The sequence below is a fragment of the Podarcis gaigeae genome, assembly GCF_964106915.1.
Source record: "Podarcis gaigeae genome assembly, chromosome: 3".
Classification (NCBI taxonomy): Eukaryota; Metazoa; Chordata; class Lepidosauria; order Squamata; family Lacertidae; genus Podarcis; species Podarcis gaigeae.
The window spans coordinates 106243104-106258692 of NC_139680.1; the positions used below are offsets into that span (position 1 = coordinate 106243104).

Consider the following 15589-nt stretch of genomic DNA (forward strand, 5'->3'; position numbering starts at 1 on the left):
GTTTTGTTTGTATGTTATGTGTTTTCATGTTTTTATATTGCAAACCACCCTGTGATCCTCAGATGAAATTCAGTGAATGATGATGATGATTTTGGTTGCTTTTTTCTGAACTTTTCCCAACTTTTGGGAATACCTAAAGTTTATCTTTGGATCCAAACTGTAGATCAGGGGTTGGAATCTGTGGCCTTCTGCATATTATTAAATTCCAACTCCCATCAGCCCCAGCCATCATGGTAAAGGAGAGCCACAATTTCCCCTCCTTGGAGTAGTGGGTCCCACATGACTCACGAGTTGAAGTTAGAAGACTTCATTAATTTAAAGTATCAAATCAGGTCGTTTAGGCCAGAGTAGGCAACATACAGCATTTTTATGTGCAAATTGGTCATCCTATGAATTTGTGATTGATACAAGAACCAATTTCAGATTTGGGGGCAGGCAGGAGGGAGGAATCTTTTTAGTTGGTATTTTTAGACCCATGGGAGCCAGAAACCTGTGCCAGATACATTGCGGGTGTACTAGTAAGAGCTCTGATTGATTTGAAGTAAACCACCAGAGCTCTTACCAATACATCCCAATCTACCTTCTGCCCATCCCTGCTCTAGTGCTCCCTAATAATTACGGTGGAAAAAACCATGTGCTTTCAGGGTGTTCTCTGCAAAGCAGCCACCAGAGGGAGGCCTGCAGCCAGCGATTAGCTGCCAAACCCTCACCTCTCCTACAGGAGAGAGATTTAAACATCAATCCTATCTGTAACCCATTCTTTTATTGTCTAGGAGTGGGTAACTGATATAATTAGGAATGTGTCTAATTGTTTCAGAGCTTGTGCACTTACGCGTGATACAAGCCTTGACAAGGTTTCCTTTGCTTGGGGCAGAACAATAGCCTCCTTTTCCAAGGTCTATGTTCAATTGTAGTGGCAGGCCTGATTACAAAAAGCAGGATTCTGCACCTCGTTTCTTAAAACTAGCTTTCATTTAGGAGTAAAGGACTGCAAAAAGTAAGAAAACCTTCACAAGAATAAAACTATTTCACACTTGGCTTCTCCAAGCAGTAGCTACTAAACAAGAATTTATAGATTCCTTATTTCTGTAATGAGAAGTGGCGATTGCATTCCCTCAAAAGCAAGAGTAGCCAGCGTGGCACCTTCCAGACGCCGCAAACAATAAGCTCCTGCCAACATGGTCAGTGTTCGAGGATGATGGGAGCGGGAGTCCCCCATATCTGAAGGGTGCTGTGTTGAGAATCCCTCTTCTAAAGGTTAAGGTTCCCAGTTTGGTGGTGCTCTTGGATCCAGCTTTGTCACCAGAAGCCCAGCTGACTACAGTGGCATAGAGCACCTTTACGAGCCGAGGCTGATGATCTGACTTTTCTTGTGGATGTAGCTGCAGTTGCCCTGGTAACATTCATGTTAGACTACTGCAATGCAAACGAGGAGCTACCCCTGAAGAATACTCAGAAACTGCAGTTAGCTCAGAAGACAATTCCTTGAAGGTCAACTTGCATCGGTCTCTGAGAACATACCTCACCAGTACTAAAATATATCCACTGGGTCTTATTTCTGAGCTCAGTTCAAAATGCTACCAGTAGACTTTACCCCCATGAATTTGTCTACATACAAGGGTATTTTGTCGCACCAGAATGCAGGTGCCACTGGTGCAGCAGCAGCAATCTGCAGAGGAAACTGGCACAGCTGTAGAGTGCAGGTGTCAGGTGTGTACATGACTGTTTGCATTAAATGGCCATGGTTCTTATTTAAAAATATGTTGACACTGTTATGCATATAACCCCCAGCAATTAAAATGAACTTTGAAGTACTGGGTCGATTCTCCTCTTCCTCCCAGAATTGAGGTCAATCATTCCAGAAAGTCAGTCTGCCTTTATCTAGCTTGCAGGCATAAACCAGTCCCAAAAGTCATTGTGTGGTAGAAACAATTTTAGAGATCCTGAGATAGAAGGCCAACAGTATTACAATCTGGGCTGTAACATTTGAAATGAATCCAAACTCTGCCCGCCCAAACCCCTGGGTTGTTGAACATGTCCACCAAAGATGGAATAGGGTTCTTGTTTCATGTTTCCCAGGACTACCTATGAAAGCCAGTTCTCAACATTCACTACAGCAGTTGCATTAGGCAGCTTCAGGGGGCACATGGGGGTGGGGCAAACATAACTGTCCTGATGTGAGTCACCCCAGCCACCACCAATCTGTTTTTCATTGCATGGGGAAGGTCTCTGTGTTCACTTGAGCACGAGACTTCTCTGTGAAATGAGGGGACTCTTGCTTTATTGGGATTCCCAATTGCATGTGGGGTTTTATGTTCAAGCGAACACAGGGATGGTCCAGGGTTGGGGGCGGGTGGTGCAATACATGCAGAGACCCTGAGAACTGCTCTCTTGTGCACCCCTGCTTGCAGCTTTTGTGTAGTCAGCCAAATGTCTAAGCACGTCTAGTATGCCCAACAAAAGGAGAAAGGAGCTGCCCCCTTTTTAAATGGCTGTGTTCATCTGCAGCAGGCAGCAGGTTTGGCTTCTACCCTGCAGCTGGGGAATCTCCGGTCCAGAGAATGAATGTGGCCCTTTCCACCTGGTCCCTTGACACTCTTCCAGTCTACTCCCCAAGTGTTTTTGCCTGGCTGGAATATGGCCTTGAACCTCTGATCAGGCCTCTTTCCCATCCCCACTCTATGATTTCCTTTCTTTACTCACTCATCTCCAGGTGAACGGTTGCCTTGCTATGCCAAAAGGGACACTGTTGCAATGATGTGACCAAACCAGCAGTTTCTCAGCCCTGACGCTTGGCAGGCTGGTCCATGCAGGGCTCTTGCAGAAGGGCACAATGTGTCTCTGCATAAACAGCACATGCAAGCATACTACATCCCCTTAAAGCAGGAAGGGACCATTTCCGGTTTGAGGGCTGCATTGTGGGGAGGGGGTGTCAGGGGCAAGAGTGTGTGGAGCACACCATCTTACATTTGTATACCATCTTACATTCCAAAACTAGCCCATGCATTGCATCAGAATTGTATTGACAAATCTTGCGCTCTCCCAGTCATTTTCGCAGAGGAAAAAAGCATTTTTGTTTCCGTTGTGAGAGTGCCTCTCTGCTAACAATGATCCAAGGAGTCCTAGTGACTCCCTCTTTGTCATTGAGGATGATAACCTAAAAACCTAGTTTTGTTTCTCAGTGTGAATTAAGCTGCTTTAATTTCTGGCAGAAGCTGCATTTTTGCCTCGTTGCTGCATCCTTTGGGAAACTGATCAGCTTCCAAAATGACGGCAAGGGGCTGCAACATCCAATATATTACAGCCACAGCTGGCTTAGTTGTGTAAAAATTATAAATTGCTAGACAAACTGGAATTTGTGGATAAGAGAGAATGCATAGTAGCATCACAAATCAAAATGTGTATAGCCATCTGCAGTCAAAAAAATAAGATAATGCCTTAAGGTCAGGAGTGAATTGGCCACCTGGGAGTAAAGGCTGCCTCTCCAGAGGGACTTGTGCTGGATTCAGAACACCGAATCATTCTGTTCCTTTACCCATCCTCCTTTGCACAATTTTATCGTGTTCCATGCACAGCAGGGTCCTCTGCCTAGATTACATGTGTGAAAGACAGATCAGAGCGTCTGCCCTTCTTATAAATGCTGGGCCTGTGTCTTGAGTGCAGCACACGTGGAACAGGTGTTCCTTATGAGCAATGACATCACCGCTCATGGTGGACGACGGAGTCAGAGCCTGCTCCTGCCAAAGCATGAAGAAAAGGAACTCTCTCTGCAGCAGAAATCAGCTGCAAGCCAGCGGTCTTTTCTTTTCTGCTATACAAGATTCAAGCGAAAGCTTTAATAGGGAACTGGCCTTATCGCTAGCTTGTTCAGGAAAAAGAGCATCTACTTTTAGTTTTTTCCTACTATATCCGAATACTGTTCAAGATAATTATTTGCAGGTTTATCCTGCAATTCACTCTTTTGACCAAAAAGGGTGTACCACAGGGATTAGTGGCTCTCCAGATGTTGAGGTGATGGGGAAGTCATTCAGCAACATCTGGAGGGCCACATGATCCCCATCTCTGGTGTGCAGGCGGAAACCTGCCTGATACCACTAAGGTCCCACATGTTCAGAGTGATCCCACAGTAAGTAGGCTTGAGTCTTGACAGGCTGCTAAGTAAATGAGTTACAAGACATTCATAGGTTCCTCTTACTATTTGATAGGCAGGGGGTAAATTACACTCCTGCGTTTAGGGTTTCAGAAGCAAATTAAGCTGCAATCCTGCATGCGCTTAACTTGGGAGAAAGTACAGTGGAAGTTGGGGAGAATACGTGCGCAGAAATGTAAAACAATGGTTTGTTCTTGGGAGACTATATGCAGCCTTAACCTTTGTGTCAAAAGCCCAGTTGCGTTCAATAGGCCTTAGCACAGTTCAAGGATACAGCTGAGCAAGGCAAAAGCAGAATAAATGTAAGAAAGAATCTGCAGTGCTTTGGTTTACCTCGTGATCTGCTGGAAAGGAAAGGGAGAGTATATAGGATATTAATGTACAAACCCCAGGATCTAAAAATTTGCTTCTTCTGTCTGACTGCAAACAATTTGGAGAGTTTTCTATCTTCTCTCTCAGTTTATTTGCCTATTTAGACACAGAATCATTTGGATATTTGCCTGTTTTATACACAGTGCTTGGGGCACGTCCCTGTAGCAGCATTTGCAGAGGCCTAGTAATGCAAATGTTTAATTACTTTTCTGTTTCCTCCTCCTGTCTAAGCCCAATGTTTATTTTCTTTCCTGCATTCTGCTTGCTTGCTGCTCCTACAATAACTGCGGCAAGTACCGTTGCCCAAGCAAAGGTAATTTTTCGAAACCCAGTTTGCACAAGGGGGACGAATACCAGTTTAGATTTTCTAATGGAAGACAGTGGTGCACACGGAGAACTCGTAAAAGCATGCCCTGTTATGAAATGATTGTGTAATGCAATTCCCGTTGCCTGGTTAGGTTGCTGGAAGCAACTTTACTTAATAGCAGTGCTGCTATTTGAATGGCCATGTGATGCAATCCAACCATTCCCCGGTGTCTGTTTTTTGTTGTTGCATTTTGGCCACAGGGGAAAGAGACTTTGAGGGGAAGATGGTGCTTTAGTCTTTCCAGTTTCTGCTGGCTGCAGAGCTACAACAAGAACAGGCCCTGCCTACTTTTATAGGTAGTTTTAGAGCTTGCAAGTGTGAGGCCTGCTGAATGTCCCTGTGTCATTCACAACTAGGGTTGCCAACTTCTTTTTTTACTGAGCCCAGCTTCTATGTTTTTAGCAAATCCCCCCCCCTGCCCCCATCATTGTGAAAAGCTTTTTGCAAATCGCTGCCCTTGAAGTACCAAGTCTGGGCTGAGTTGTTTTCTGGTGGCAGTCCAGAGATTGATAAGCCTCTCTTTATATTCCTTGATGCATTGAGAGGCTAAATGCCAGAATTCTTCTTCTCTCATTTAGCTCCTTGGCTCATCTCCTTTTCCATGCCTTTCCCCCAACCTGCTGGGCTGCACACCTGGAACCCTGCTATTCTCCCTATAAAGCACTATGATACCACTTTCAGCAGTCATGGCTTCCCCTGAAGAATTATAGGAGCTATGCTTTGTTAAGGGTGCTGAGAGTTGTTGCTAGGTCTGTAGCTCCCCTCACAGAGATACAATTATCAGAGTGGTTTAACAGTCAGGCCTCATTCCAGGGAACCCTAGGACAGATTGAGATACAATCTCTGTTTAACAACTTTCAATGAAGGAAAGTCCAGCACCTGACTTTGCTCTTCGTATCACACCCTCAAGTCTTAAGGCTGCCCTGTGTTCCCGGTCCTTGGTCCTTGTGTTGTTGTTCATGACATAATCAGTCCCAGTTTACTGGCCAGCAGATAACAAGCTTTTGTATAAGACTTTGATCAGAACTTTTCTTCTTCTCTTACCAGTGACCTTTGGACTTTATAGAGAGAGAGAGAAATCTCTGAGATTCAAGTGTGCAGATTAGAATTACTAACTTCAGTGCAGGTTGTAGATCGCTGACGCCCAGTGATGAATCTGCATTCATATAGATAGTACGCCTATGGGAAGGGATTGCCTTCCATTTAATTTAATATAAAAAGCAGTGTTTAGGTACTTAAAAATAACAATTTAAATACTATCAGCAACAAAATCATAGGCCAAGACACATGCACCTCCATAACTATGTACAGTGGTACCTTGGGCTACATACGCTTCAGGTTACAGACTCCGCTAACCCAGAAATAGTGCTTCAGGTTAAGAACTTTGCTTCAGGATGAGAACAGAAATCGTGCTCCAGTGGCGCAGCGGCAGTGGGAGGCCCCATTAGCTAAAGTGGTGCTTCAGGTTAAGAATAGTTTCAGGTTAAGAATGGACTTCCGGAACAAATTAAGTACTTAACCCGAGGTACCACTGTACCTGCATTTTTGCTTTCCCTTGCAAAATACACCTCAGCTGTAGGATTTTAGGAACCTTCGGGCTCCCTTAAACTGGAAGTATTGACATTTTTGGTCCCTGACAAACAGCTGAACTCCCCAGTCTCTGCAGTAGGCCTTGTCTCAGCACGTGCCACTTTTTGATTTGAATTGTGAAGCACAATGTGGAACACACATTTCTTACTTGACACTTTTGTTCTCAGTGCGCAAGTAATGGAGAAACACAACAACATCATCCGCGTTTAGACTGTGTACACATCAGAGAGTTAATATGCACATAGGTCATGCACATGGGTCATTTTTCCTGAGCTTGCTTTTGCCCATGCATGAGTACTTCTAATTGAACTGTTATCTCAATGGTTTCCCATCTGCACTATCGGGCGGTCCTTGATGGGATGTATTTGTACTGTGTTGTTGTCCACACCACTCTGTTTGCACTTCCTTACCTCCCGGAGTTCTGGGAACTGGAAGTCCACTGTGGAAATGTACACAGGTATTTGCAAATTGGTCCATGAGAAAGGGAGGCAGTGTCACACTTGCCTCAGGCCTCGATGGGGCTAAGCTGGTCAGGGGCCCCTGCCAGGGACCAGCTGCTTTAGACAAGCTCTGCCCAGGCCCCAAAAGACTAATGTCTTTACAAGCCCTGGGTAGGCTGTTTTATTATGTTTTCAGGTCATTTCTAGTACTAGTGCCAGGCATAAAGTAAATTTGCTGGAGCAACCAACTGCTGTGATCCAAAGGGAGAGGGTTCAGTACCTCCTCTTTGTGTTTTTATTCTAAGATACCACACTTTATAGGGGTGATTTGAATGATGACCCCATCATGTCTGGGCTGGTCTTCGGTTTGCTTTTGCATTGACCGTTTAATCTTGCAATAATGACTTAAGAATCCAGTTCCATGTTTAAGTGATACAGATCTAAAATTCTGTTTAAACAGACCTAGTTTCTCCCCCACCCCCTGTGCATTCCAGCCCATCTGGCAGAAATACTTGCTGGTTTCCCCTCTTCTGGATCTCAGGGATGCCAAATTCCACTGTAAAAGATTGCATTCCTGAGAGACAGCTGCATGAAAACAAGAGAAAATGATCACCGATCATTGGCTTCTGCTTTGAAAATCTCAGCAATGCCTTCCTGCACACAGAAGTGGCCTGACCCTCTGAACTCTTGCTCTAGGGAGTGTGGAGGATGACGAGACACACACAGAGATTTAAGCAAAAGGGTTTCTCCACCAAAGCTAGGCAGAAGACCTCTCCTTGTTATGATGACTTTGCTTGGATGAAATGTAAAAATGTAAAGTTTGATTTAATATGGGGTGGGGAAGATGGTGCCCTCCAGATGCTGTTGGACTCCCAATTCCTGTCAGCACGATCAGTGGTCAAGAAGGATGAATGTTGTCATCTAGCAACATCTGGAGGGCCACAGATTTCCCATCCTTGATTTAAGATGGCACAAAACAGGTCGAATCCACCACGTTTTATTTCACTGCCCATTTAATGCAAATATATATTTTAAGTATTTGGGCCACCCTTATTGAAGGAGGAGGGGATCTATCGCACTGATTCTTCCAGGATGACCTACCTGTTGAATAATGGTAAGGATGACATTGTGGAGAATGTAGCAATATTTCTGAGTGACACCATGAAATTACATCCTCCATAGGTCCTTAGAATCACCTTTGTATCTCCCAACATCTGGACAGTCTTACCTCCTACTATGTTTTGTTATCCAATCCATGTATACGAAGTACTCTTACTATGCCAATAAAGGAGATAGATTGATTGATTGATTTAACACTTAGCAAAATCTATTGCAGTTAACCCTCAAATGCTCATTAAATGCCTTCTAATGTCCTATTTCATCAGTCTACAAAACAATTCAAGATGAATCACAATTGCCATGCCTAGCTGATTCTCTTTTCATGCATACAATGGCAACCTCATAGAGTCTAACGGATTATTCTTTTCAGCATTCTGGAATAGACATTCACTATGTACAGTACCCAAAAGCAGCTAGTTCTGTGCTGTAAAATGGCAGGTACAGGCCCTTTCAGTTCAGCTAGGCCATAGACTCAAAAGAAAACAGAGTGATCAAAATGCAGGTTTATGAAAATATTATTTTCCCCAACAAAGCCACTTCTGCACCACCCCCTGCTTGTCCTGATGTCTTGGCCTGAAGGCTTGCGGTAAATATGGCTTCATTCTTTCAAGGGGTGGTCTACCCTGGAAAAACACTGCCTTATGAACCCAACTGGCCTCTTTCCCCTCTGGATTTCCATATGCACGCTGTCACAGAGTCTCAGTGTCACTGTGAATTCCTTTGGCATGAGGCTGGCTCCCCTTCGAGATCACTAATGAAGGGTATCAGAGATGTACAGACTTGACAAGGTCTCCCACTGGGAAACATTCCCCCAAGCTTACACTAGATCACCAATCAGAACATTTCACTGTTACTTATTACCAAGAGCACTGCTACATTTATTTTATTTTATATTTTGGTTGCGGGGATACAGCCTAGAAGGGGCAGCTGCACTGCTCAAGGCACTTGGGGTGGGGAACTGATGTCTGTCTGTCTGTCTGTCTGTCTGTACTCTTTGCAAAGATAATTCCTCCAGCATCAAAACTGAATGTTTAAACTAGGCTCTGCTTGTTCTGGGGCAGCTTGGGGTGAGTAGGAAGCTTAATTTCCCACACCTAATTGTACCTGGAGGAGAAGCGCATGGCATTTATGGGTGTCAATGTATTGAGCATGGTGCGTTAGTTAACAGGTGCTATCTCTATAGCCTGAAGTTCTCCCTCCCTTTGGGTGGGTGAGGGAGGGATTTCAGCTGCTCTTTTCCTTTCTTAGAGATTTTGTAGAGATTTTGCTGAATTTGTCCCAGTTAAGTCTTTTGTTGGGGGTTCCCTTGCATTTGGGCCCCAAAGCTGTCCCACGACTTGGGCACTTGTCAGTAAATGTCTCTGTTTTGATAAAGGGTGCATTGGAAGAGAGGAGAGGTCTCATTTGGACTGTTTGTGGTGGCTCCTAGTCATGTTGTGAACTTCCCTGAGATCTACAGATAAAGGGCGGTAAACTAGGGCTGCCACACACCTGGAATTTCCTGGACATACCGGTAGCTTGGATTCGGCCATCAGAAACAGCGTCTGGGAAAATCTGGATGTATAGAATCATAGAATAGAATCATAGAATCATAGAGTTGGAAGAGACCACAAGGGCCATCGAGTCCAACCCCCTGCCAAGCAGGAAACACCATCAGAGCACTCCTGACATATGGTTGTCAAGCCTCTGCTTAAAGACCTCCAAAGAAGGAGACTCCACCACACTCCTTGGCAGCAAATTCCACTGTCGAACAGCTCTTACTGTCAGGAAGTTCTTCCTAATGTTTAGGTGGAATCTTCTTTCTTGTAGTTTGGATCCATTGCTCCATGTCCGCTTCTCTGGAGCAGCAGAAAACAACCTTTCTCCCTCCTCTATGTGACATCCTTTTATATATTTGAACATGGCTATCATATCACCCCTTAACCTCCTCTTCTCCAGGCTAAACATGCCTGGATGGATGTATGGCAACCCATGTCGGAAGTGTAGATTATGGCGGATTTCCAACCCCCCCCCCCAAAAAAAATTTGCCCCCCAAAAGTGCTCTCACAACGTTTGTGTCCGGATTTTCACTTTTTGAAATATGGCAACCCTAGGTAAACTAAATAAATAAAAGCACACCAAGGTAAACTCAATATTTGGATCTGATGAACTACTTATTTACTATGACAACAACAACTACTGTTACTACTGATGGGCTGCCTCATATATCAGTGGGCCTCCTTATAGGCAGTGGTGGCGGTGACACTTTGATTCAGGAGCCACCATTTTCATTTCCACAATGTCCACAATGCAGAAATTAAAATGGCAACTCCCAGCTACCTGATGTAGGGAACCCAAAACAAGTGTCAATGCCAGTGGTCCCTGCGGTCCTTTTGAGCTTCAACAGTTGCCCCTTGGGTGCTTGGTGCTCATGCTGGGCCTCAGTTGGCATGGCAACATGGAGTTAAACAGATAGGGCCCAGCTGCCATGGAGCTTATAGTCTCTAAGGTCACATCCACAGCATTACATTTAAAGCACATGGCTTTCCTCAAAGAATCCTGGGGAATGTAGTCTGTTAAGCGTGCTGGGAATTATAGCTCTCTGAGGGGGTAAACTACAGTTCCCATGATTCTTTGGGCAGAAGCCCTGACTGTTAAAGTGATATAAATGTCCTTTAAATGTATGCTGTGGATGTGACATGGTACAGAAACAACACAGGGATGGAGGGGCAGACAAGGTAGGGAGAGAAGAATGTGGGCAAATGACTTTACACACACACACACACACACACACACACACACACATATGTAACTTTGGTTATGGTTAGGCCTGTGCGAGACATTTTCTCCCCGAGGGCTACAGATGAGTAAATGGCAAAAGAACACACCTGTCAGGACTGCCGCTAGGTCCCAGCTCACAGAGGACCAACGCCCAGTGGATGTTATATACAAAAGTCTTTATTAAAGTTTAGTTTCCATTTCCAAGCTCTGGGCGCGCAGACCCACGTCTCGACGCTAGACCGGCTAAGTCCCCTCTGACTCACTGCTCCACCCACACCAGTTTAAGATTCTAGCCCGGCTCCACCTCCTACGCTGCTCTTTCCTTCGCTGGGTCTTTCTGCCCTCTGGGGTTCCCTCCTTCCTGGACTCCTCTGACGCGGAGCCTCCTGAGTCTTGCCCCTCCCTCCGGCGGGCTTTAGGACCTGGCTCCCTTTCCGGGCTCCCTGCTGTGCCGCGCTCCTGTACATTTGAACTCGGCGCGCGCGCCCAGCCGGTGACTTTCCTTCTGACCGTTTCCCCGCTTCCTGATGTGGGCGTTGCCAAACCTGACTCCTCTCCTCCCTCTGGTGGTGAGGACACTGGTCCCGACTCCTGGGACTCCCCCTCCCCACTGCGCTCTGGTGGAGAAGCTGGTCCTGATTTCCAACTGCTGCTCAGGGACTCCCCGCTAGCCCCTTCCTCCTGGGGCTTCCCCCCTGGAGCCCCCTTCGCTCTGGCCACCGGCGCTCCCTTCTGTGAGTCCTCCGATTCGCTAGAGAGGCTTGTGGAATAACTCTGGCCACTGTCACTGCCTGCGCCTCCCTCGTACTCCTCCTCCTCACTCTCCATTTGCTCCCCCTCCTGTGTCTCTCCTTCTGAACCCCTGACATCCATCCCCCCCTCGAAGCCCCCCCTTCCCCCTCCCCCTCTTCAGGTGCGGGTTCCGGGCGCTCTAGAGTTGTCGGGGTGAGTTCAGGATACAGTTCGTCCCCCGAGACGTGCAGCCATCGTGATAAGTCCGGAAAGTCCTCCATGGGCTCGTCGACTGCGATTCCCTCCGCTTCCATCTCCTGGGCGGTGTGTTCGAAATCTGAGGCCGCCCCCACATCACTCACGACCTCTTCTCCCCCTGTCGCCTGAGGTGACGCCACTTCCCAGGGTCCCTCCGGCATGTCTCTGCGCCATCCCACTTCAGGTTGGTCCTCCCACCAATAAGATCCCCCCGTGCCAAAACCTGAGAGCGAGCCCTCTGGGGAGCTGCCTCCCGGAGCCGAGTCCTCTGCTGACGAGAAACCCCGGAAAGTGCTGGCCGAGAGTGTGGGTGTGAACAGACAATCATCGAAAAAGCCCGCCGGCATAGGCTTGTGCGGGAAAAGTATATGGAATTCTTCCTTGAGCAACTGCTCCTCCAATGCGTAATCCGGCACCCACCTGTTGGCGCTGGCCGGGGTGTCCTCTGTGGCGAGAAGATATTCAATCCCGTCCTCCCCCCACCTTGAGTCCAAAATCTCTGTGGCTTCGTTGAGTGGCCCCCTTCTCGGCGACCCCCCCTTTTTGGGCGCTTCCCTGAGCGGGTCTGGCGCTGTCCCTGGTGCCTGAAACCTGTGGGGCTCTTTGTAGGGTGTGAGCACTGATCTATGAAAGACCGGGTGCATTCTGGACCCCTCCGGGAGTGTTAACCGGAAGGCCACTGGGTTGATCTGCGCCTCTACTTGGTAAGGCCCTAGCTGCTTGTGCCCGAGCTTCTTCTTGGCCAACGATCTGGCCGGAACTGCCTGGGCTGCTAACCAGACCCAGTCTCCTACCCGGATGTCTTCCCCAACCCTCCTGTGTCGGTCTGCCTGCACTTTGTAAGCCTGTTTCGCCATCTCTAACTGCCTCCTGAGCTGCTCGTGGATCTCCTGCAACTCCGCTGCCACGGCCTCTGCTCCCTGCGGCTCCCCCTCCCTCACTTTCTCTAAACCCGGGAAGGTTCTGGGATGCCGCCCATTGTTGGCGAAAAACGGTGTCACCCCCGTGGACACGTGTTTCGTGTTGTTGTAGGCAAACTCGGCTAGCGGTAGGTAGTCCACCCAGGTCGAGGGCTGCTGGTTCGCGTAGCATCTCAGGTACTGCTGCATGATGGCGTTGACTCTCTCCGCCTGTCTGTTAGTCTGCGGATGTCGCGCCGATGCCAGGCTGACCTTGACGTTCAGGAAACCCATCAGCTTTTGCCAGAAGTTGGATATGAACTGGCGCCCCCTGTCGGACAGGATGGACCGTGGTAGGCCGTGCACCTTGAACACGTGGTCTATAAACAGCTTGGCGGTCTGCTCGGCTGTGGCCACCTTTGCGCAAGGAATGAAGTGGGCCATCTTGGTGAACAAGTCTACTACCACGAGTACTGCCGTCTTGCCTCTCGAGCTGGGCAGATCCGTGACAAAGTCCAGGGCCACCCTCTCCCACGGTTCGAACGGTGTCTGTAGCGGTTCCAACAGGCCCGCCGGCGGCTGGTGTACTGGTTTGGCCCTTTGGCAGGTGTCGCACCTCTTGACGTATTCCGCGACATCCCCCCTCATCTTGGGCCACCAAAAGTCTCTGGCTACTAGGTCCACCGTCTTCTCCTTGCCGAAGTGTCCCGCGCTGGGCGCGTCGTGCAGCTGTTGCAGGACCCTCGCGCGGAGGTTGTCTCCCGGCACGTAGAGGGCTCCTTTGCGGATGAGCAGGCCGTCGCGTATTTGGAAGTCGTCGTCCCTCGCCGTGCCGCTACGCACCTCCTCCATCTTGGCTCGCGCGAAGGAGTCCGTCTGCAGCGCGCGATGCACCGCGTCCAGGTCCACCGTGGCTGACACGCATGCCCACGCCTTTGGTGCGAAAATATGCTTGGCCGCCGGCGGCGCCTCTTCTTCGAGATACTGCGGTTTCCTGGACAGCGCGTCCGCCATGATGTTGTTGTTTCCAGGGATGTATTCTAATCTGAAGTCGAAATCTGCGAAGAACTCCGCCCAGCGGATGTGTCTCTGGTTCAGGAACCTCGCCGTGCGCCAGTACTCCAAGTTCTTATGGTCTGTACGGACCTGCACCGTGTGTTTGGCCCCGACGAGGAAATGCCGCCACGCCTTGAAGGCTGCATGTATGGCCAGTAACTCCCTGTCCCAGATGGTGTAGTTCTGCTCCGACTTGCTGAGTTTCCTGGAGTAGAAAGCGCACGGCCTCCAGTCCCCCTGGTGGTCTTGCTGCAACAGGACGGCCCCCACGGCCCTGTCTGACACGTCCGTCTCCACTCTCATGGGCCTGGTGGGGTTCACGTGTAGCAGGTGTTCCTCGGACGCGAAGAGGTGCTTGAGCTTCCGAAAGGACTGCTCTGCCTGCTCCGTCCAGATGAACTTCTTCTTCTTGGAACTGAGGGTGTCAGTGATGGCCGCTGTCTGCATGGCGAAACCTTTGATGAACTTGCGATAAAAGTTGGCAAAGCCGACAAACCTCTGGACTTCCTTTCGATTGCGTGGGCTCTTCCAGTCCAGCACTGCCCGTACCTTGGTACTGTCCATGGTGAGTCCCTTGTCGGACAGTTTGTAGCCCAGGAAGTCCACCTCCGTCTTGTCGAACTGGCACTTCTCCAGCTTGGCGTAAAGCCGGTGCTCCCGCAGCCGCTGCAGTACTTCCCTGACATCTCTCTCGTGAGCCTCCGGCGACTCCGAGAAGATGAGGATGTCGTCCAGGAAGCAGACGCACTTCTTGTAGAGAAGACCCGCCAAGACATGATGCATGAATGCTTGAAAACAGTGGGAGCCATTTTGTAATCCAAAAGGCATAACTCTATATTCATAGGTGCCCAGCGGCGTAAACATGGCCGTCTTCCACTCGTCACCCTCCCTCACTCGTATGAGATTGTACGCTCCGCGTAGATCCAACTTGGTAAAGATGCGCCCCTTCTGCACCGTCGCCAGCAGGTCATCGATCTTGGGCATGGGGAAGGCTGAGGGCTTGGTTTTCGCATTTAAGACGCGGTAATCAACTACAAGCCTCTTTTGGGGCGTGTCCCGCTTCTTTACAAAGAATACAGGGCTGCCCCCCACCGCCTTGGACTCTCGGATGAATCCCCGCTTCAAGTTGTGATCTATGAACTCCCTGAGCTCCTGCAGTTCATGCTCAGACATGGAATACGGCTTCCCCGTCGGGAGCGTCGCCCCCGGCAGGAGGTCAATCTTGCAGTCGTAGGGTCTGTGGGGAGGCAGCTTGTCCGCTTCTTTCTCGCAGAAGACCTCCAAAAACTCTTTGTACTTGTTAGGTACCGCTTGCAACATGCCCAAGTTCAGCTGTGGTCCATCCTCGTGCCCCTCATCGTCCAAGTCAGCCAGGATGCAGTGTTCTGCGCAGTAGGAGGAGCCGAAGATCAGTTGCCGCTGGTACCAAGCTAATGCCGGGCTGTGCCTATCCATCCAACTCATGCCCAACACAATGGGCGTGTCTGACAGGCGGGTGACGTTGAAGCTGATGACTTCGCGGTGATTACCAATGCGCATCACCATTGGCGGCGTCTGCTGCAGCACTTGCCCTCCCAGTAGCTCCCTGCCGTCCACCGTGACGACGTTCAGAGGTACCGTCGCTGGCAGAAGGGCTATGCCATGTTGCTGGATGAAGTCCATGCCTATAAAATCTGCATTGCTCCCAGAGTCAATCGTAATGGGGATTTCCACAGTGAGCCCATTGGGAAGTTGAAGGGATGCGGTGAGCTGCACTACTGGTTTGGGTGGGAGGGGGTCTGTGGGCTGTAACATTACTGGGGATTGCTTCACTGACTTGTCTGGCTGGCCCCCAGTGACTCCATTT

General features: G+C 48.8%; 1 long non-coding RNA gene across 1 annotated transcript; it reads right to left on the bottom strand.

Moving 5' to 3' along the window:
• Positions 1-2470: 2470 nt before the first annotated feature.
• On the bottom strand, positions 2471-9960 carry LOC310842138. Its single transcript, XR_014562918.1, has 3 exons — positions 8021-9960; positions 6419-7504; positions 2471-6190 (listed from the first exon to the last, which is right to left on the bottom strand). It is a non-coding gene; the product is annotated as an uncharacterized lncRNA (long non-coding RNA).
• Between the last annotated feature and the right edge of the window lie 5629 nt (positions 9961-15589).